General features: G+C 44.2%; 1 protein-coding gene across 2 annotated transcripts in view; it reads right to left on the bottom strand.

Annotated features, from left to right (window-relative positions):
• Positions 1 to 23,632, bottom strand: part of FAM110B (family with sequence similarity 110 member B) — a 183,241-nt gene that overhangs the window by 119,715 nt on the left and 39,894 nt on the right. Inside the window, exon 3 of one of the 2 annotated variants that reach the window (XM_051844496.2) lies at positions 18,108 to 18,372. The exons of the other annotated variant lie outside the window; for it this stretch is intronic. The gene's annotated coding sequence lies outside the window, so the exon portion shown is untranslated. The remainder of the gene's footprint in view (positions 1 to 18,107; positions 18,373 to 23,632) is intronic. 2 annotated transcript variants of the gene reach the window in all.

The following is a 23,632-nucleotide window of genomic DNA, read 5'->3' as shown; positions in this document are numbered from 1 at the left end:
GCATGTCATTCCTCTGTCTAGAATCCCATCACCTTCAAGCAAAATCCAAACGCACAAGGTCCAACGGCCATATCCTCTCTGGTTCCAAGTGAACACTCTGATTTCACCTAACTACAGCAGGACTCCAACCCTTCCACTCTATAACCATAATGGTGCCCCCATCTCCCGGCTGCTCTGCCAGCACCTTCTACTCTGAGGGCTTCTCCCACTGCCTCAGATCCATGAGCCAGGAAGCTGCAAGGCCCACACCTTGTCTTGACCACATACCTTACTCTAGGGAGGCCTTCCCTGGCTCCATCTCTATTAGTTTTCTATTGCTGTGTGACCAATTCTGCAGTTCATAACATCACCAGTTATTATTTCCCTGTTTCCAAGGACTGACGTCCAGCTATGTCTCAGCTGGCCCCTTTAATCAAAGCTTCGATCAGAGAAGGTACAGTGTTCAGTGCAGGTGCTGGCAGAATTCAGCTCTTCCAGGCTCCAGAATCAGCACCCATATTCCATCTGGGTGTGAACTGAAGCCACAGTCAGATGTAGAGGCTGCACACAGTCCCCACCACATGGCCCCTCAAAGGCCTGCTGGAACACTGCATCTCAAGTTTGCGAGGCCAGCAGGACAAAGTCCACGCCAGGCTGCTGAGGTGGGTTCTTTTAGAAAGTACCCTGATCAAGTAGTGACACCCCACCACCTGCACCACCCTCCACAGCCCACCCACTCCACACCAGGCCCCCCAAGACTCTGCCTACCAGGGTCTCTCTAATCACCTGCAATGCTCTTTTCATCCCCATCCCTGACCACTGTCGCACCAAATATGTCTCGCCTTTCCTTCTGCACTGCCTGCTTCAGCTCCCTGGAACAGTCATGCATGGCTTAATGGCAGGGGTACGCTCTGAGAAGCGTGTTGTTGCGCACTTCCGTCATTGTGCGGACATCACAGAGTACACGTCCACAAGACTAAATGGGCTAAGCCAATCACTACACTTGGCCTCTTACTACCATCCAGAGGTACAGTAAATATGAGGTGCATGAGGCTGCTGCCATGTAACACCGCACACTGCGTTAAAGTTTGTTTTTATTAAGTAGAAGGAATATACTGAAATACCGATAAATAGTATAGTAAAAACATAAATCATCAACAAAGTCACTTATTATCATTATCAAGTACCATGCATAATTATATGTACTATGCTTTTAATCTCAGGTACGGAATAATGCCTGAGTCACAGTACGTTATCAATAGGTAGGGCTGCCTTAAAAGCATCAAGATCTCAACATCTCTGATTCCACTCCCAACCTGCAGATGTCTGTGAACTTGCCCTACTTTGTTGCACTGCACCAGAACTTTCAGTCACAGAAGCTGAAATTATATGTTATCCTTCCCATGGTAACAGAGCGATCTAGTTTTATTTTCAAGTTCCATTGCAAACACGGAAAATATCAGCCAACTATGTGGGGAGAACTCCATATTGAATATTTGTAAAACCAGCATATTATACTTAGGTGAAAACAGATGTGCTCACTCTCCCATTCCCAGGCTCACAAATAATTTTTAATTAAAAAAAATTCTTCAGTTCTGCAGTGGAAAGAATAGGAAGTAAAAGCCAGACTTCCTTTGAGCCCTCACTCTGTATGTGATGAGGCTGATGATTCAGCAGAAAAGTATGGTATTCAGAAGCAATGAACATCCTAGCACCAGGGTAATAAATGTTATAGATCCATTATCCATTTCATTTAAATAACTGTTGCTTTTTTACAAGAGATAGAGGAGGATGTAAAGCCAAATGGCATAAACATGAAGTAGAGTTCCTTATAAAATACACATTTGGAATTCATTTTAACCAATGTGTCTCTGGTTAACAATTCTTTTTAGGTGATTTTTAGAAACCCCAAATGTATATGCACTTAAAATGATACTCATAAACCCAGTGTCATTGCAAATCCCATAACAAATTGATAATTTATTTGACAATGCCCTTTGGAAGTCACTCCCATCTAGTCTTCCCCAAAACTAAACTACACAGGTGAACACAGGTCGAAAACAACAGCCTGATTTTCATTTATGGAAGTTTTCCTTACCCATGATTTTGCTTTCCACAATTCCATTTACCCATAAGCCAACCGCAGTACAAACATACTACATGGAAAACTCCAGAAATAAACAATTCATAAATTTTAAATTCCATGCTATTCTGAGTAGCATGAATAAATATTTGGCCATCCTGCTCAGTCCCACCCAGGATGTGAATTATCCCTTTGTCTAATGAACCCATGTGTTACATGCTGCCCACCTGTTACTTCAGAGCTGTCTCAGCTGCCAGATCCACTGTTGGGTTATCTCAGTGCTGTGTTCAGGTAACCCTTATTTAAACTAATAAAGGCACCAAAGCATTAGAGCAGTGACACAGATAACTCAGATATGCCAAAGAGAGACCATAAATTTCTTACTCTATGTGAAAAGTTCTCAACCTAATGGGAAATAACCAGTATGTGTTGGGTGCAATACAATCTTGGTTTCAGGCATCACTGGAGATCTTGGAATGTAGCCCCAGCGGATAAGAGGAGATTTCTAGATTTTATCTAAGTTTCTCCACCCTTCTTTTTTTTTTAATTTTATTAGCACTGCTACTATTAATGTTATTCAAAGAACACCATGTTTTTCTAAATCTCCCTTGCCACAGATGTATGCTCATTCACTTTCGAGCTCTCAAGAGGTTTTTGCTTCTGATTTCCCCTTTCAGTCTACACAATTTCCAGGTTCAACTGCCAAAGCCATCCTCCTCTGGAGAAACCTCATGGCAACTCCCAAGCGCCCAGCTGGTCCAACACATTGCCCTTCTATGGCCTTGAATGCAAGCTCTTACCCTGGCTTCAGCTCTTCACCCCGCCAGTTTGGTTTCTATGCTAATTGAAGGCTATCTAATTAAGCAGTCTTCATCTGGCCACAACTAGCTAGCCCAGGGGTGATGGCTAAAAGTGTAAAATCAATGAATGAAAATCACAGACATCAGGGACAGGCATTTGGCATAGCAGCTAAAGATACTTTGTAGAATGCTCACATCCCATATGGGCCTGAATTTCAGTTCTGGCTCCACTTCTGATTCCAACTTCCTGCTGTGTGCACATGAGAAGAAGCAGGGGATGAATCAAGTAGCCAGATCCCTGCCACCCATGTAGGAGACCTAGAATGAGTTCTGGGCTCCTGGCTTCAGCCTGACCCAGTCTGGGCTATTACAGGCAGTTAGTGAATCAGGGACCTATGCTGTGGCACAGTGGGTTAAAGCCCTGGTCTGCAGCACCAACATCCCATATGGGCACGGGCTGCTCCACTCCCAATCCAGTTCCCTGCTGAATGCACCTGGGAAAGCAGTAGAGGATGGCACAAGTCCTAAGCCCCTATACCCACATGGGAGACCCGGAAGAAGCTCCTGGCTCCTGGCTTCAGATCGGCCCAGCTTTGGCCATTGCTGCCATTTGGAGAGTGAACCTGAGGATGGAAGACCTTTCTCTCTCTGTCTCTACCTCTTTCTGTAACTCTGTCTTTCAAATAAATAAAATAAATCTTTTAAAAAAATGAGAGACTGAATCAGCAGATGGGAGATCTCTCAACTGACTGTCTCTTGTTCTTTCCATCTCTTTCCCTTTCAAATAAAAATGCATTAATTTAATTAAGAAGTCATAGATGTCAAATCTTCAGCCCTACTGACTAAATTACTAACCTATATGTATATAAAGGACAGAACTACTCTTTTTCATAGCAACACAGTAAGGTTAGGAAAGAAGCAGTCCATAGAACATAGTATTCAAGAATCTCTTTATTTTTTTTTTAAGATTTATTTTATTTATTTGAAAGTCAGAGTTACAGAGAGAGGTAAAGACAGAGAGAGAGGTTTTCCATCCGCTGGTTCACTCACCAGATGGCCGCAATAGCCAGAGCTGTGCTGATCTGAAGGCAGGAGCCATGAGCTTCTTCCAGGTCTCCCACGTGGGTGCAGGGGTCCAAGGACTTGGCCATCTTCTACTGCTATCCCAGGCCATAGCAGAGAGCTGGATCAGAAGAGGAGCAGCCGGGACTAGAACCGGTGCCCATATGGGATGCTGGTGCTTCAGGCCAGGGCTTTAATCCACAGCACCAGCCCCAACAATCTCTTTTTTAAAGATTTATTTATTTATGTGAAAGTCAGAGTTACAAAGAGAGAGAGAGAGAGAGAGAGAGAGAGAGAGAGAAAGAATATCTTCTATCCACCAGTTCATTTTCCAGATAGCCATAGGCCAAGCTGAAGCCAGGAGCTTTATCTGGGTTTCCTATGTGGGTGGCAGGAACCCAAGGAATTGGACCATCTTCCGTTGCTCTTCTTCCCAGGCTATTAACAGGGAGCTGGATCAGAAGTGGAGCAGCCAGGACATGAATCGGTGCCCATAGAGGATACTGGCATCATAGGCAGTCACTTTACCTGCTACAACCACAATACCAGTCCCCAAGAATCTTAAAGTAAAAGTAACCCTGAGGGGCTGGCGCTGTGGCTCACTAGGCTAATCCTCTGCCTTGCGGCGCCGGCACACCGGGTTCTAGTCCCGGTTGGGGCGCCAGATTCTGTCCCGGTTGCCCCTCTTCCAGTCCAGCTCTCTGCTGTGGCCAGGGAGTGCAGTGGAGGATGGCCCGAGTGCTTGGGCCCTGCACCCGCATGGGAGACCAGGAGAAGCACCTGGCTCCTGTCTTCGGATTAGCAAGGTGCGCCGGCCACGGCGGCCATTGGAGGGTGAACCAATGGCAAAGGAAGACCTTTCTCTCTCTGTCTCTCTCTCCACTGCCCACTCTGCTTGTCAAAAAAAAAAAAAAAAAAAAAAAAGTAACCCTGAGGTAAACCTAGCAGTTCCAGAGCATCTGAACTGAGGTTTCTGTGCAGGCGGAATTTTAGGATGGCCGCAGGACTTCCCACTCACTGCGGGTCCTGCTTAGTCCTTGGGACAGTAAATATCATGGATTTTATGCTCTGCGATTAGGGTAAACCAGGAGCTTTGCAGCCTGAGGGGGATTTGACAAGAAGTCCTGCTGCCAGCTGCAGTGTCCCTAAGGGCACTTATAATGATAATTACAAGGGCAAGGAATTACAAGTAGCTCCTAGAAAATTCGAGAAACTAAGACCAGTTCTAATTGCCTAGAGACCACGGGCTGGCCAACACCCAGACGAGCTCTGGAGCAGGTTCTTCCTCCAGGGCCTCACTGACCAACACCTTCCCTGTGAGGTTTCAACAAGAAGTCCAGCTGAGATTCGGGGGGCATCAGGCCCACACAAGGGTGGCTGAGAAATAGGTGCTGATCGTGTAAATGTGTCAGGCAGCAAGCGCAAGTACCTATGTTTCTACACCTCGCCCTATTACACAGAAATGGCGTTGTCCTTAAGGCGCCTCGGAGCACTGTCCTCCCAGGCAAGATTACAAGATCCACAAGGGAACAGGAAGAAAGACAGGAGGCCTCTGAGGAAGTCTGTCCTTCCTACAATGCCTTGAAAACTGGGCGGGAGCAGAACACACCAGTCTTTGATGCCAGTGACTCTTTCAACAATCATCACACATGAGCCACTTTTCTCAGGAACGTTAACCTGGAGATCAGTCCCTCTGTGATATTTTATTAATGTTACTATCAATGATAGGAACATCAACAACATAATTTTATTTAAGTTTCTATGAGAGATATTGTGAAACACGTTCATCTTTTATTCATCAAAATATTAGCTGATGCTCCACTACAGATACAGAATCCTTTGTAAGTACTTGAGAAATAATTCCAGGGAATGTTAATAAAAATACGCCATCCACAGATTATTACAAGAAAAGGTAAATAGTTGAGGCTGTTTTGCCACTGCTTTACGTTGGGAGTAAACATTAATGACTAAAAATAAGTACTCTGCATTTCATTGTTTCCTTAAGCAATCTTACTGGTACAGACACCTGCTCTGTGTCTACTCTGTGCTATGCACTAACAAAACACAGATTAGTGACTCAGCCCCTGCTGTCTAGACACTCAGTGTATTAGGAGACAGGGGCCAGTGTCGTGGGGCAGCGGGTTAAGTCACCGCTTGTGCTGCCGCATCCCATATCAGGGCATCCTGGCTATTCTGCCTCTGATCCAGCCCCCGGAAATGATCCTGGGAAGGCAGCAGAAAATGCCGAAGTGCCCGGGCCCCTGCCTCTCACATGGGAGATCTGGATGGAATCTCCGGCTCCTGGCTTCAGCCCTGACTGGGCCAGACTTACCTGCTGAGACGTCTGGGGCGTGAACTAGCAAATGGAAGCTATCCTCTCTCTCTCTCTGTCACACTGCCTATCAAATAAATAAATCTGTAACTAAATCTCTGAGAGAGAGAGAAACAAGTCTACTAGAAATTGCAATAAGCAATCCCTACTGCTATATTATTAGTGTAACATATGTAACATATAAGGCTCAGGGTAGCCCAGGGATTACAGGAAGTGTAATGCTACACTGGTAAAGAATGAGTTAGTGTCCATCTGCATCCATCCATCCTAGCATAGACAGACTCAAGACCACTGATTCATACAGAAACAGCTGACCCCATTTAGGACAGCTGTGACAGTCATTTATGTTCAAGGACTAAAACCAAAAACAAAGCTACTTTTCAATAAATATTTCTAATGGGGCAGGTGTTATGGCACAGTGGTTTGAGCTGTTGCTTGGGACACACATATCCCATATCAGAGTGTTGGCTTAAGTCCCAGCTATTCCTCTTTGGGTCCAGCTTCCTGCTAATGAGCCTGGGAAGCAGTGGATGACGGCACAAGGGCTTGGGCCCCTTCCACCCATGTGGGAGACCCAAATGGAGTTTTTGGCTCCTGGCTTCAGCATGGCCCAGCTCTGGCTATTGTGGCCATTTGGAGGGTAAACTGGGAGATTCTCTCTCTCTCTTTCTCTTTCAGGTCAAATAAATAAGTATTTTCAAAAATATTTCTATCCATTTCAGGATGTTTAAATATGAAAGGCATACATAAAAAAGTTGAAATTTTTAATCTGATTCAATTAAATTTGCATATCTATAACATGACATTCTGAATACTATGAAATTTTGCGCATCCATGCAAAGGGAACAACTGTTTTATTCACTAACTTCTAAAATTCTCCCAATTAGAAAGTCGTATTAAAACTAAGCTGACCTTCCACAGAGTACAGTATATGAGCGCTCTGGATCTAAAACAAATATATTAAACATTCCATTCCTGACAGAGCAATGTAAAATGGCAATTATATTCAGGAAAAGATAGAGTAATTAAAGTTGAAAACGCTCAATATTAAGAATTAAGGAATACACACACACCCAATATCTTTCATGTCCGTCCTCTAGGCTTGCAGGAAAAAAAATGAAAATCTTTTCTTTTTGAAAGATCTATATTTTTTTTTTTGAAAGAGAGAGAGAGACGAAGACAGAGAGACAGAAAAGGATCTTTCCACAAATGGCCAGAATGGCTGGGATTGGTCTAAGCCTAAGCCAGGAGCCAGGCACCCAGGGAATCTCACATATGCAGCAGGGGCATTTTTTGGGACATCATCCAGTGCCTTCCTGGCACGTTAGCAGGAAGGTGGATCAGAAGTGGAGCAGCAGGGATTTGAATCAGCACTCCAGTATGTGATGATGGCGTTGCAGGCAGCAGTTTAGCTCATTGCAAGCTCAACACTGACTCCAAGAAATGAAAACCTTCATTCTCATTATTTTACTATATGGTTATTAAATGAGAAACTGTCTCATGATATTCCATGTCTTATTTGGCATTTATTTTTTAGAAGGATGAGCTGTGGTTCTTCATAAGGCTGCTTTCAGTTTTGTATCAGCCACAGAGATGTGGCTAATTATCACATAAAAAAGCAATACTGTAAAATTGAAATAAACATATATTGACAATTTTGAGGGTACTTGAAAAAGTCTGTGGAAAGATGCAATTAGAAGATGTAAGTTTGGAATGGCTGTTTGGTCCTGCAGTTACGACATCAGTTTAGAGGCCCATATCCCATATCAGAGTGCTTGGGTTCAATCCCTGGCTCTAGTTTCCAATTCTAGCTTTCTGCTAATGTACACCTTGGCAGAGAGTGGTGATGGCTCAAGTAGTTGGGTCCCTGCCACCCACATGATGGATCTGGATTGAGTTTCTAGCTCCCGGTTCTGGCCCTAGCCCAGCGCCAACCATTGTGAGCATTTGGGGAGTAAGCCAACAGATGAGAGCTTTCTCTCTGCCTCTCAAATTTAAAAAGAAGATAAGTTTATTTGGGTACCACAAAAAATCTAAAATCACATCTACAAAGGGTTTCAACAAGGTATTGGAAAATGCATATTATGAAAAAAATGCATGGATTTCCAATTTTTTGCACAAAAATAAACATAGTTTTTAATTCCATCTTCCACAAATTTTTTGAAGTCCTAGGAAATTGTTATGATGGTACATTTTATGTTATGTACTTTTACATTTGAAAAGGCGGCAAGTGTAGAGGGGTAGGGAGGGCAAGGGTTATGGAGAGAGGAGGGCAGAGCTTGCACCATGCATGCCCTATGAGGAGGGGATGTGGGACGGGACACCCCCCCCCCCAGTAATGGAACAGTCCTCTGTGGGCACAAGTGTCAGGGATCAACAGGTAAGAAATTCCAAGAACTGCAATGGTGAGATCAAGGTTAAAATTCCTCTTAAACAAAAAACATTCTGCAGCACCAAAACAGTCTCTCACAACTGGCACTAAGGGAGTCGTCAATGGTTCTATTTTCATTCTCACAAGAGGCAGAGATAATTTTCCTGAAAGTTTGTGGATGCTCTGAAAAATATGAAGATACTTTGAAGTGCATGAAAAACCACAGCAAAACCTAGTTTGCTAACGGATTTGTGGCTGCCTTACTTTTTCCAAAGGCTGAAGTTTGCCCAAGTACCCTGGAGTTTCACGCGAGGCTGAAGGATAACTGAGTGAGTATTTAGAATCAACACTGAATTGCCTCAGCACACACAGAACCTAAGGAATGTGGATCATGAAGCTTTCATGCCAGGAACTGTTCTAGAAAGGTTGAAAGGGAGCTAAAACAAAGAATCTTAAGTTTAAATGAAGTCCTTCTTTGACAAAATTTTTTTTTCATAAGTTTGAAATCAGTCACCAAGCACACTAACTCCAACATAAAGGAGCTATTTTTAATCTCGGGATTTTTTTTTTATGCACATTCAATGGCCCAGAAAAAGCTCTCAAATTTTACAAGAGATCAGTTATTTATAAAAACAAGTACAAACTGTGCAAGCACAGGGTTCCTCTATTACTGGATAGGAAATTACCTCTTCAAATGTTTACTGACAACCACAATTGATTTGCATAAGTGGAAAAAAAGAAGGAGTGGAGCAGACAGAGAAGGGAAAAGGGGATGATTAATTACAATCCATCCAGTGAGGTCCATGGTGCCTCTGGTGAGCTGCTGGGCTACAGTGCCTGAAACCACAGCCCACACCCACTGTCCTCCAAGGAGACCACTGAGGGATATGGGATGAACAGGAAGAGATCATCATGTTTCCTTTTACCCTGGAACTTGTGCAGAAAACAAAAATGGTGAAGTCCAGGCATGGCCCTCATACAACTTCCGTTTTTGAAAACACCACATCATCCCAGACTCACTACACATACCCTCTCCAAACACAGACTACAGAGCCAAAGCTTCAGGCATTAATATTATATTTAATTAATATTAATATCCCTAAACACACGATAGCACTCCTTGCCTAGGTTATAAGAATTATTTTCTTTTTTTTTTTTATTTGACTGGTAGAGTTATAGACAGTGAGAGAGAGAGAGAGAGACTGAGAGAAAGGTCTTCCTTCCTTTGGTTCACTCCCCAAATGGCCGCTACAGTTGACGCTGCATTGATCTGAAGCCAGGAGCCAGGTGCTTCTTCCTGATCTCCCATGCGGGTGCATGCGCCCAAGCACATGGGCCATCCTCCACTGCCCTTCTGGGCCACAGCAGAGAGCTGGCCTGGAAGAGGAGCAACCAGGACTAGAACCCGGCACCCATATGGGATGCCGGCGCCGCAGGCAGAGGATTAACCTAGTGAGCCATGGTGCCAGCCCAGTAAATTATTTTCTCACTTCAACTCCTGCAAAATGTCACAGCTCCAAAACAGAAACAAGAATGCCCAGTATCACATTCTCCTATTGTCTTCATGTGTGCAAAAGATACTGAGTTTTCACTTTCAACCTAATTAGCTTGTTTCCTTGAATGTGCTGTCAGGATTGTTTTGCAATACCATTACCATCACCATCACCAACACTTTCTCTTCCTAATTCTTCCATCTAATTCAGTTCCAACTTGAAAGTTTGCTACTATGGTTGTAGATGGCATCAGCTCTTGAAATATTTATTTTTTAATTTGAAAGGCAGGGGCCGGTTCTGTGGCATAGCGGGTAAAGCCACAGGCGGCAGTGCTGGCATCTCATATGGCTGCAGGTTCAAGTTCCAGCGGCTCCACTTCTGATCCAGCTCTCTGCTATGGCCTGGGAAAGCAGTAAAAGATGGTCCAAGTCCTTGGGCCCCTGCCTCCGCGTGGGAGTCCTGGAAGAAGCTCCTGGCTCCTGGCTTTAGATTGGCACAGCCCCAGCCATTGTGGCTAATTGGGGAGTGAACCAGCAGATGGAAGACCTCTCTTTCTCTGCCTTCTCTCTCTATGTAACTCTGCCTTTCAAATAAATAAATAAATCTTTAAAAAAATTTTTTTGAAAGGCACAAAGAGATCTTCAAGCCACTGATTCACTCCCCAAATGGCCATGATGACCAAGGCTGGGCCAGGCCAAAGCCAGGTGCCAGGAACTCCTTCCTAGTCTCCCACACTGGTGGCAGGGGCATACGCACTTGGGCCATCTTCCTTTGCCTTATCAACCACATTACCAGGGAGCTGGATCAGAAGCAGTGCAGCCAAGACTCGAATTGAAATGCCTGTGTTCCAAGTGATGGTTCAACCCACTGCATCACAACACTGACCCTAGCTCCACAAATCTCAGAAATGTAACAGTCTCAGTTCTAATGGGAGATCCTAAGACCCTATGTACCATAGGGCAGATTCCCCACTATTTGTGAAATCGTCACATATTACACAATTATTCAGATCCAGCATAGTTAGCTGGGATCCCACAGCCATCATCCAGCACAGTAGCACAGTCCACTACAAGACTGTAGGTAGTTGTAGTATTTAAAAATGGCCCCAAATGTCTGCCTGGTTTGTCACTGATCACTTCTTTAAAAAGTGAATTAATCCAGTGATACATATTGAAGATTTATGAAATGCTCCTCTTCCATAGTAAGATATAAAAATACCTCTCCTTCTTTGTATCACCACTCTGAGACCTCAAAGTTTAACTAGCAAAGGGGAAATTCTATGCACACACTCACAATACATAGACATGCACACACTCACACACACAGGTCCTACAAAAAGTTCATAGATAGTGGAATTAGCTATTTATTTTGTTGTAAGAATGTTTGAAATCCATGCAGTTTTTTTTCTAAGATTTTTTTTTGAAAGGCAGAGTTACAGAGAAGGGAGATACAGAGACAGAATCACCTGCTGGTTCACTTCTCAAATGGCTGCAGTAGTTGGGGCTAGGCCAAGCCAAAGCCGTCAGTCTAGAATTCCATCCAGGTCTCCCATGGGTACAGGCAAGCACTTGTGGCATCTTCCACTGTTTTCCCAGCCACTTTAGCAGAGAGCTGGATTGGAAGCAGAGCAGCCAGGACTTGGATTGGCACCAGCACGTGGAGGCAGCATTGTGGTAGTAGCTTAATCTGCTATGCCACAACGGCATTCCCAGTTTGTTCATAAAAAGCATTTTCCATTCATTTTTTAAAAGATTTATTTACTTAATTGAAAGGCAGAGTGACAGAGATAGACAGACACGGAGATCTTTCATTCACTGGTTTGCTAGGCCAGACAGAAGTCAGGGGCATAGAACTCCATTGAGTCTCCCCGATGGGTGGCAGGGACCCAAGTGCTTTAGAAATCATCTGCTGTTTTCCCAGGTGCACTGGTATGGAGCTGGATTAGACATGGAGCAGCCAGGACTCAAACTGTAGTCATACAGGATGGTTGATGTGGCAAGCAATTTGCTTAACCCACTGAAACACAAATCAATACCTTTTTAAAGATCCAATCTGAGTGTGTGTATGTGTGTGTGTGCACGCGCACGTGTGTTACTAAGACTTTCTGGTTATCTCATGTTTGTTAATAGTGGTTGACTACATTGTACCTAAGAAAGATTCTTGGTGTACACAATATAGTTGAATGGACTTAATACACAGAATCATGAATCTCAAGTGTACATCTCAGTTAATGCCTCTGTGCCTCAACGACCTCACCTCTGAAATGGGTACTCCTCAGAATGGCCACAAAGTATGCAGAAGATTTAAGAATCTAGAAATCCTAAAAAAATTAATATTAAGATTTTTTGCTAATGTTAGGATTTTTTATAAATATAGTTATATATTAACATACAAGGTTATGTCTAAGGATTCACGGAAAAACTAAATATAAAGTTAAGTTATTTTGGTACAAAAACTTCTGAAATTCATGTATAGTTTTTTCAAACATGCAGTTTCCATTAATTTTTTGAAGAATCCTCATATACATGACTTCAAACATCTTTGGACTAAATTAAACATGTTTTCATTCCCTTTTCCATGAACTTTTTGAAGTACCTTCATGTAGTATGAGTAGGTTTTGACAATTTAATTGCATGAAACACAGAAATTCAATTACACCTAATTTGATAATGTTCCCGTGGCTAGCAATGTTCAATGAATATCAAATTTTTCTCCTTTATGATGTTTTAGCTGAAAAGAGGAAACACTCTCTGCTACTGTCAGAATGCTGACATCCCCAATTCCTATGTTGAAAGCCAATCTCCAAGGTGGTGGTATGTGAGATCTGTGGGAAATGATTAGGTCCCTGATCATAAGAAATCAGTGCCTTGCAAAAGCGGCCCCAGCCGCCTCCCTCCCCCTGAAGGACACACAGAAGGAGCCATCTATCAGGAACGAGCCAGACGCTAAGCCTGCTGGTGCCTTGATCTTAAGAGTTCCCAGTCTCCAGAACTATGGGCAACAAATTTCTGCTATTTATAAATTACCCAGTCAAAGGTATTTTGTTGTAGCAATCAACTGCACTAAGACATTCTCTTTAGAGGAATGCCTGCCTTGTGGCCTTACAATCTTGACGTAGTCCCTTAAGATAAAAACACTCCTAGGTGTGCACTCCATACTAGAGTGGCTCCTAATTTTCAATCCTTCGATGAAATCTGAATTGCTGTAATTCACTAATGGGAATGGCCATCAGATGGAATTCCAGGGCTCGGCGGCCTCAAGGCACAGCATAAAAATGGGTCAGATTCTTTAAAAGGCATCACGGGGACAAGTACTTGTTCTATCAGTGAAGCTGCCGGTAGGCACTTCCACATCCCGTACCAGAAAGTCTGGGTTCTAAATCTGCCTCTGGCTCCCACCTCCAGCTCCTTGCTAACACGCATTCAGGGAAGCGGCAGTGGTGGCTCGAGGAACTGGCTACTACCACCAACGTGCGAGACTTGCATCGAGTTCCGAGTTCCAGTCTTGATCCAACCATGGCCCATGCCAACATATGACAATGAAATAACCAATGGGCATTCTTCCTCATGCTCTGTCTCCCAATTAAGAATTTTATTTAACAATTTAACAATTTTTAAAAGGGATCACTTATGAATGTAAGCTGTTCTGGAAACAGGTAAGATCTATGCCTCATGATGTCAACAAATAAAGACTCAGATCAGTTAACTGCTTGATTCGTGCATTTCCCGACTATTTCAGGCCCTGGAGTTAGAGCAGTCAATCAACAGGCAGAATTCCCTGCCCTCAAGACGCTTCAGTTTCTCCTAGTTAGCTTACTAAGCAAGAGAACCCAAGAGGGGCAGGCATTTGGCTCTGTGATCAAGTTGCTACTTGGGATGCCCATATCCCATAATAAACTACCTGTGTCAAGTGCTGGCTACTCCATTTCCGATCCAGCGCTCCTGCTAATGCACACCCTGGAAGGCAGTGATTGGGTCCCTGCTCATGTGGGAGACCCAGACAGATTTCCAGCTTCAGCCTGGCTGTTGTGGGGATCTGGGGAGAATGAATCAGTAAATGCAAAATGCTCTCGCTCTCTCTCTCTATCTGCCTTTAGAATAAAATGAAAATAAATAAAAATTTCAAATAGAGAAGAAAGGCAGCGTGTGATTATGCTGTCAGGGACACAACAGGCTGCTGACTCCCTGCTGTGCAGGCCTGGTTCCTCCTGGCATCCACAGCCTTGCTTTGAGCAGTTAAGAGAAGGGAATTCATGTGTGCCACACATTTTAGGTCAAATGCTATGACCTCCTTCCTTAATAAATGTAGCAATAACCATCTTAATTGCACAGATATACACCGCACCCACTACTGGCAGATTACAATTAATTTCACTTCACTAGTTTTTAAAATAACTCTTTAGCAGACTATTAAGCCTTGCCTTTTAACTAATTAAAGCTGCTTCCAAAGAGAGCTTTTTATTGTAGCCAGTTAACTCATTATTTCCAAAAACTAAGTAGAGTAAATGCTATAGATCCTGGTTAATGCTGAACACGTCTGATACAATAGATTCAAGCTCTGTTTCAATTCATTCACAAAATATTCTGCCCTTGTCTCATGAGAGTTGCCAAGGCCTGCCTTTAACTACATCTGGTATTTCATTAAAGAATATCTGTGGAACCCTAAATTCTGATATGTGGGAGTCTTGTTCTTCTGAACCTGAATGATGTCTGAAAAACCTCAAATTAGCTTTCTAGTTGTAATGCTATCAGGTGAGTCTACAGCTTGCAAAATTGCCAGGTTGATTATTTTGTTAAATGTAACATCACAAACCTGTGCCCATATGGGATGCCAACACCGCAGGCAGCGGCCCCACCCGCCAGGCCACAGCACTGGCCCCAAAGCTACTATCTGGTTAAAATGCATGAATGGGCTTGCGCCGTGGCTCACTAGGCTAATCCTCCACCTTGTGGCGCCGGCACACCGGGTTCTAGTCACAGTCGGGGCGCTGGACTCTGTCCCGGTTGCCCCTCTTCCAGGCCAGCTCTCTGCTGTGGCCAGGGAGTGCAGTGGAGGATGGCCCAGGTGCTTGGGCCCTGCACCCCATGGGAGACCAGGATAAGTACCTGGCTCCTGCCATCGGATCAGCGCAGTGTGCCAGCTGCGGCAGCCATTGGAGGGTGAACCAATGGCAAAGGAAGACCTTTCTCTCTGTCTCTCTCTCTCACTGTCCACTCTGCCTGTCAAAAAATTTAAAAAGTATGAATGAAAAAAATAAGTATACTATTTTAAGAGTAAATTTCTAGATGTTAAAGTGTCCATACAAAGGCAGCAAACTACCAAGTAAAGAAAGAAGATTTAGTATTAGTATTACTGGGTAAGAAAGCCAAAGCAGAGAGATGAAGGAACTTCTCATGGGTTTGCTAACTGGTCAGTGATTTATTCCAACACCAGAAGTGAAAGCTCCTGATTTAGAGGAAGGTTTTCATGAGACCACATTGTTCCACATTTCAGCTTCCTGGCTCAAGTTAATACAGTAGTTCTGCTGTCTCTGTGGTTTGAGTTACCCACAGTCAACCATAGTCCAAAAATATTCAATGGAAAATTCCAGAAGTAAGCAATTCATAAGTTTTACATTGCATTCCACTCGGAGAAAGAGAAAGCACATTCACTTAACTTTTATCATGGAATATTATTATAACTATTCTATTATTGCTTTTATTATTCTCGCAGGGTGCCTAATTTATAAATTCAACTTTATCATAGGTATGCATATAGGAAAACACATACATAGGGCTTGGCATTAGCTTCAATTTCTGGCATCCACTGGAGTCTTCTGACCATACACCCCAAGGACAAGGGGAGCACGAGTGTAGTTAGGGTGGAAAGCAAACTCCCATACGAGCATCCCAATTCCTGACACAGCCTTCCTCACAGCACACCTGGGCCCACGCACCACTGCTGCTGCACAAGGACGGGCACCCTTACTGGCCACCACTCCTCTTGGAGAGGGACACACCCCATGGACAAACAACTCCTCTTTACATAAACACAGCCAAGAAGTCTTCAGTCCCGCAAGACAGTAACTGTCCCAAGGCTCTTGCAGAGGCCCCCCGGGCACTGTCCTGGTGAGACAACTGCTCCTTTCATTCATGCTCTCTAAATATCAGCTCAATCCCTGGTGTGCCACCCTCCTCCCTCAGACCAGCAGCTCAGTCAATGCAGTGCAAATAGTGGCCTGAGCGAGGAGGCTGTGTGCATGAAGATGCGAAGTTTCCCAGGCTGGAGGGAGCTGGTTACTTCCACAGAGTCTAGTGCAACACCTAGAAATCAGAGCAAGTGCTGACAGGTTGGCTAACAGACACTTCTTATCTACTTCAATTCTCATTTAGGATGCCAGGAGATGATAACCCGTTTTGATGCTGATTAATGATAATTTAGATAGTGAGAAACCAAACCACACGCAGGAACACGGGAAACATGTTTTCGTAAAGAACATTAAATACAGGCAACAGGTCAAGCGACACTCACACTAGCATCTCATGGACTAGACAAAGTGCAATCCTATCCACAATGGTGCACACAGGATCTGGCCCAAGTTCCTCTCTACCACTGATCACCTCTCTTAAGAACAGGGGGATTCCATTGTGCAAAATTAAAATCCTTACTGTAAAAAAATCCAGGTAAACTAGACATCTACACAAACTAGGAGGAGGTATGCTGTGCTGACCTGGGCAAAATGCAGCTCTAGCACCAACGGGGGTCCCACAGCATCATCTCTGGCTGATGCTGACACTGCACCCGGTCCTCACCACCATTGGATCGCGCCAGAAAATCAGGAGGAAGTGCCCAAACTCTGTATCTCAACAGCTTAATAAAAATGCATGTGTGCTATTTTTAAATGAATTAACATCTGTGATTTTGGCAAGTCTTCATCATAAATGCAATTAGTGCAATTCACTGGATTGAGTGTACGATATCTGAGAAAGAAAGAGCAGCTTTTGGTGCAATAGCATTCCTCGTTCTAACTCACTGCCTGCTTATAATAGTCAAATCAAAACCTGCACGTCTTATGGAAACAGAAATCAGAGCCTATTTTAACCTTCCTCTTATGCTGAGCAAGAGGAAACTGAGGCCTGTAGAGTCTATACAGTGTCCCCGAGACCACAGTCTGCTAAGATATGGAGCTAGACCCTGCTTCATACCAGAAAGCCAGAGCATGAGGGAATCATTTCAATTCTTAGTGCTGCCTCTTGGCTAACAGTACAAGTCAGCTGTCTGTCAACTGCATGGAATTCAGGTCACTACGGCACTACCAAGGCCTACAGCTGAAATTGAGAAAGTGGAGACAAATGCACTAATTTAGGGAAAGACTTAACTTACCAGATGGTTAACACCAGGAACTTTGCCGTTGACCCCAGATCTTTTCTCACCAATTAGTGAGGCACGAAACATCAATGTCACAGGTGGGTGACAGCTGGCGAGCCCCAGGGTGGGTGAATTTCATCACCTAGGGTAATGCCCTCACTGTCTTCCCCACCTGTGTTTCTGTGACTGTTGTTCACCCCAACTAGGCAGAAGCTGCACAGGAGTGAACTCCCGCTGCGAGAGGGAGACACAGAGTCATGAGAGGACTCCTGCTAACATGCTGATAGAATCACCACTCACTAATGACACACAGTCATGAGACAATGTTCAAATGGGAAAGAACAGCCTAGGGTAAGAGTGAGAGCATCATCCTGTTTTAGAGTAAAGGGAGGTCCTAGCTCTTGCTGGGAAGAACACTTCGACTTAACGTTCACTCTGAGGTGTGTCCAGCAATTAACCTTTTTCCTGTTTATAAATCCTTGCTTAAAAACACATGCATTCCTAATTATAATTTATTTTAGCAACAAAGCATCATATACCAACATGCTGCTGAAATGGAAAATTTTCTAAGTAGACATCTGCGGCCTCATGAAAAACTGAGTTTAAGAAAATCATTGCTCTGGCCGGCGCCGTGGCTCACTTGGCTAATCCTCTGCCTGTGGCGCCGGCACTCCGGGTTCTAGTCGCGGTTGCTCCTCTTCCAGTCCAGCTCTCTGCTGTGGCCCGGGAAGGCAATGGAGGATGGCCCAAGTGCTTGGACCTTGCACCCACATGGGAGACCAGGAGGAAGCTCCTGGCTCCTGGCTTCGGATCGGCGCAGCATGCCAGCCGTAGCGGCCATTTGGGGGTTGAACCAACGGAAGGAAGACCTTTCTCTGTCTCGCTCTCTCACGGTCTAACTCTGCCTGTCAAAAAAAAAAAAGAAAGAAAGAAAAAAAGAAAACCATTGCTCTGCTTGTTATAATTCACCTCCCTTGATCTTAATGAAACTCTCCTGCTTTTTAAATTACAGTTTTTAAAATATTTGTTTGATAGAAAGAGAGAAACACACAATGAGAGTGCGCCTGTCCACTGGTTCACTCCCCAAATGCCTATAACAGACCCTGGCCAGGGCAGAAGCCAAGAGCCAGGAACTCAACCCAGGTCTCCTACACAGGTGGCAGGAACCCAGTCACTTGAGTCAACAGCGGTACTGCTCAGGGTCTGATCAGCAAGAAGGCAGCTTGAGCAGGTACTGAACCCAGGCACTCCTGTTAAGGGACATGGGTGTCTTAACCAGTATCTTAACCACCAGGCAAAATTCCTGCCACTTAACTACAGTTGTAAGGCTCATAATGCAAATATTAGCAAAAAAGCGAAGCACATACTTAAAATTATATAGAAGTAAGTGTTATTCCCTAAAATGTGAATGCCTCTGTTTTCTGGTGCAGTCTTCCTAAGTGGTTTGGGGGCCAGGGCTACAAAGGTTTGAGTCCCTTCCTCCAGGACTAATCTGGGGGAGACCACTGGGAAGTATCTGAGCTCTAGGTGTGACTGTGACAGTGATAAAAACGGGCCAGGAGCCACGATGCATCTCTGGGATACCAACCGCCATACACACAATGCCAGGTGCTCACGAGGTCCCTGACATGAGCTTTCCTTCATGCGGATGTTTCAGACATAAAATGAGATGCCTTTAAAACAAAAAGCAAACTGCTTCTGCCAGCCATATGTTTAATAAATGAATTGCTTCAGAATTTAGAGGAATTCTGGGACAAGTTGAGTCTAAATCAAGAGTACAGAAAGGGAAGTATTTTGTAGAGAAGAAAAAAATGGAGAGGTTCACCCAAAAAGAACAGAGTTGTGTGCAGGACAAAAGACAACCTTCAAAGGAGGAGGCTGACCTTGCTCTAGGCAACTTGAACTTGAACCACCATCAGGTGGAAGGACAGAGACTGAGCTCTGAGTTTCCAGCTCTACTAGCTACCAACAGACAGGCCTGGTGCCTAACATGGCTTACGAAACATAAATCACTTCTTAATGACTGTTTTTTTTTTTTTTTCAATTGTGAGTAGAGTACCAATGAATGAAATTTCAAAATCCGGTGGGATCCTACATTGATGCTACTTTTCCTACATGGATGCATGGATGGCGACAAGTTTGGCAGAAAAGGAAAGGAAATGAGCTGGAAACAAAAATTTTGGCCATGAACACAGGCTTAGGTGGTTCATGGTTGCCTCTGTCCCTGCCTCGGGACACTTGGACACTGGACACACCACAATCACTCTCTTACTTCTCGTCAAATTCAGGCTGATTTAAGATAGCGCTTTGCATTATGAACATGACTCAGACACAGGAGGATCTCAGAGTGAGGATGATTCAAGGCCATGGGACGGCCCACCCAGCCAGGTGAGCCCCAACCTGATCCCAGACAACGCATCCAATACCACACACTGATAAGGCTTTCATCAGCTCCCTCAGGGAATTTCTGTAAAAAAGAACTGGTTTGGCCCAGTCCAGTGCTAAATTTATAGAAATAGGGATCAGACAGCAATGCTGGCCAATACAATTATGTGTGTCTCAAAGACCAGGGTTTTGTCTTTTCAGCACCCTACTGTGGATACCCGATGTACACCTGTTATGGGAGCCAGTGAATAAGCACCCACAAGCATGGGGCTGTTTAGGGAATTCCTGAATGGTAAATGCTTCTCCTGCAGGCCCAGAGGGAGGCAAATCTCTGCCTTTAGTCAGGCGGCCATGGGGCTCACCACCTTGGTATGATTTGGTGCACCTGTTACTTTTCTCAAGTATATTATTTAATTGTATTTATTTGCTTAAAAGTTAAGGATGTCAAGAGACAAAGAGAGACAGAGATCTCCCATCCACTGGTTCACTCCTCAGATGCCCACAACTGAGGATGGGCCAAGCCAAAGCCGAGAAGCAATTTGGGTCTCCCAAGTGGATGGCAAGGAGCCAAGCACTTGAGCAATCATCTATCTGCTGCCTTTCAGAGTATGCATTAGCAGGACGCTGGGATCCAGGTGGAGCCAGCACTCAAACCCAGGCGTTGATATGTGAGGCAAACACTCCAAGCAGCACCTTAACCCCTTAGACCAAATGCCTATCCTCTCCATAGATATTTTTAGTGGACAAAGAATGTGTATATTAAGAATAAATACAGGAAAAGTGACCTTCACTGCATTCTTCTAAGATAGGTTACATAAAGACAATCAGAACATTATCTGGATTTTCTTCATTGTTAAAATCAAGAAGTGGGGCCAGCATTGTGACATAGTGGGTAAAGCCACCGTCAGCATCCCATGTGAATGCCGGTTCATGTCCCAGCTGCTCCACTCCCAACCCAGCTCCCTGCTAACATGCCTGAGAAGGCAGTGGAGGATGGCCCAAGTGCTCGGGTCCCTGCCACCCACGTGGGAGACCTGAAGAAGCTCCTGGCTCCTGGCTTTGGCCTGGCTCAGCCCTGGCCATTATGGCCACTTGGGGAGTGAAAAAACGAATGGAAGATCTGTCTCTCTGCCTCCCTCTGTAACTCTGACCTTCAGATATAAATAAACAAATCCTTAAAAATAAATCAAGGAGTTAAATTTTTAACAACTCTCCCTTCAATACTCCACGATTTCATATGCAAAATATGATGTAAAAGAGTCATCAAGAAAGGTCCCAGAGCTGATGGCAAGGAGTGATGGAAGCTTTGTCACCTGATCCAGAGTAATACCTGAGATTTAATATTTAAGCAAAAAGGGGCTCCAAAGCACGTATGTGTCATCAGTCATTTGTCAGCGAGGGCAGGAGGCCCTGCTTTCTCAGGAGGTACCACCATCCTCCAAGTAGCACCTTTTGAAGATTAATAAACAAAAACTGGGTGAGCTACTAAGCAGAACAAGCTGGAATTCAAGGGGCCCAATACAGCCTGTATTTCAACCCCAGACAGTCCCTGCTTATGTCATGCCTTGGTGATGCCTATCTGTGCAGCTGACAGACTGCAAAGAAAGAGAAGCAGCCTCAGAGGTGAAATGCTACCTGCCGGGAGTGGAGCAAGCCTGGGGAAATCAAGATCCCCAGGCCTGGGGGCCCGGCCCCGGGCAACAATGAGAAAGGCGGAGAAGCAATGGCTGGTTTCCAATTCCAATTAACTGAGGAGCCAAGTCAGCAAACACTGCCAGGGACAGCGCTCCCTGAAAAGGGAGGCGACTAAAAAATGTAGAGAGACTGTGAACATTACCAGTTGCAGTATTGTGACTACTGTGTGCAACTTAAACTGGAAACATGAGAAATCAATAAACTTTTAAAATGTCCACTTAGAGAAGGCAGGTGAAACGATGCATTTACAAGTACATGACAGCAGCATTCACCGACTATAGAAAGCAGGCTTTGTAGAAGGTTCATCAGCCTAAACTGTAGACTCTGGTGAAAAATGTTTAACATTCATGTCCTTAATGCCACTGAAAAACTGGCCAAGACATTCATGGTGCCATTAACAGTGTCAAAGAACCAAAACATACCATCAGATATCTTTCTTCTTCAAAGAAACAATGCAACAAATAATAACACAAGGAGAGGATGATTAGATTCCAATCAGGAAAATGAAACTTTAATTGAAAAGATCAGTGCACTCAGTACTTGGAGAAGAAAAACTCAAACCCTTACAGATTGAAGAGCTGTACACAACCAGATATTAAAATACACCCTGGCTTAAGTGGTGATCTTCAGTATTATTCAGGCCAGATCAATGCCAAAGTCAGATGAGCAAGTTAACTCAATGAGAGCTGAAATCGAAGGCTACCTCTGGAGTGTGTACCTGTTTGTTGGGGGTGGCAGGGCAGGGGGGTGGAGGCAGGGAATCTCACTAATCTACACCATTCAGAGTAGCAATGTAGCTATACTCCTTGGTTTTCAGAAACTTTCACTTCAGTATATACTTCACATATAAAAACATCAAAAGGCATTACACCACAAGAGACAGTAAAATATTACACATACGTATGCATGTTGTGACCAAAGACGAGTAGTTTAATGGACTCCAATGTTAAATATCCTATCTCTATTTGTATTGGTTTTGAAATCTAATAAAAACACAAGAATACACTGCCCTTTATACTTACAAAGTGGGCACTACTGAGAGCTAAAGGATTTTCAGAACATTTAACTTTAAAGACTTGTTCATCTTATAGTGGAAAGGCAGAAAAGGGAAGAGAGACAGAAAGAGAGAGTGATGTATCTTCCATCTACAGGTTTACTCCTCAAATGCCTGCAACAGCCAGGGCTGCACCAGGCCAAAGCCAGAAACCAGGAACGCCACCCACATCGCCCACATGTATGGCAGAGGTCCAAGAACTTGGACTGTGGTCCCAGATTGAAGCACAACAGCCAGCATGGGATGGGGCGTTGCAAGCGGCAGCTTAGTCCACAGCACAACACTGGCCCCAGTATTTAGCTCATATTCACTCCAACAGCCAATCACAGCCAAAGTCTTCATGAATGTAGATAAAGATTTAATAAACTGGGGGCCAGTGCTGTGGTGTAGCAGGTAAAGCCGGCCTGCAGTGCCAGCATCCCATATAGGCACCGGTTCCAATCCTGGCTGCTCCACTTCCGATCTAGTTCTCTGCTACGGCCTGGGAAAGCAGTAGAAGATGGCCCAAGTTCTTGGGTCCCTACACCCGGAAGAAGCTCCTGGTTCTTGGCTTCTGATTGGCTCAGCTCCAGCAGTTGCGGTCATCTGAGGAGCAAACCATCGGATGGAAGATATCTCTCTCTCTCTCTGCCTCTGCCTCTCTGTAGCTCTTTCAAATAAATAAATAGATTTTTAAAAAAAGATTGAATAAACTGTTAAAGTTACAGAATTTGTAGCTATTCTTCCCCACAATTGTTAGATATTAGCCAGAATTCCAAGTCACAACATCCATCCCATTCTGAACACATTTGCTGACACTATTATTATCTTACTATGATGGCTGAGTGCTCATTTGTAGCAAATGCCCTGAGCCCTCCCAATGTATTTTATAGACACCACCTCATTCAACACCTACTGCAACCTTTGAGTGTTACAACAATAGCTCTGTTCTGCAGATCATAGTAATGAAATCAGTAAGTAAATTGAGCTGCTTAGGACTGACAACCTGGAGATGCAACCAAAGCCTCAATATGAAATTCATTTACATTGGA

The sequence above is a fragment of the Oryctolagus cuniculus genome, chromosome 6, assembly GCF_964237555.1.
Source record: "Oryctolagus cuniculus chromosome 6, mOryCun1.1, whole genome shotgun sequence".
NCBI classification, from domain to species: domain Eukaryota; kingdom Metazoa; phylum Chordata; class Mammalia; order Lagomorpha; family Leporidae; genus Oryctolagus; species Oryctolagus cuniculus.
Note: the sequence above shows the minus strand (reverse complement) of the source record. Positions and strands in the feature narration are given on the sequence as shown.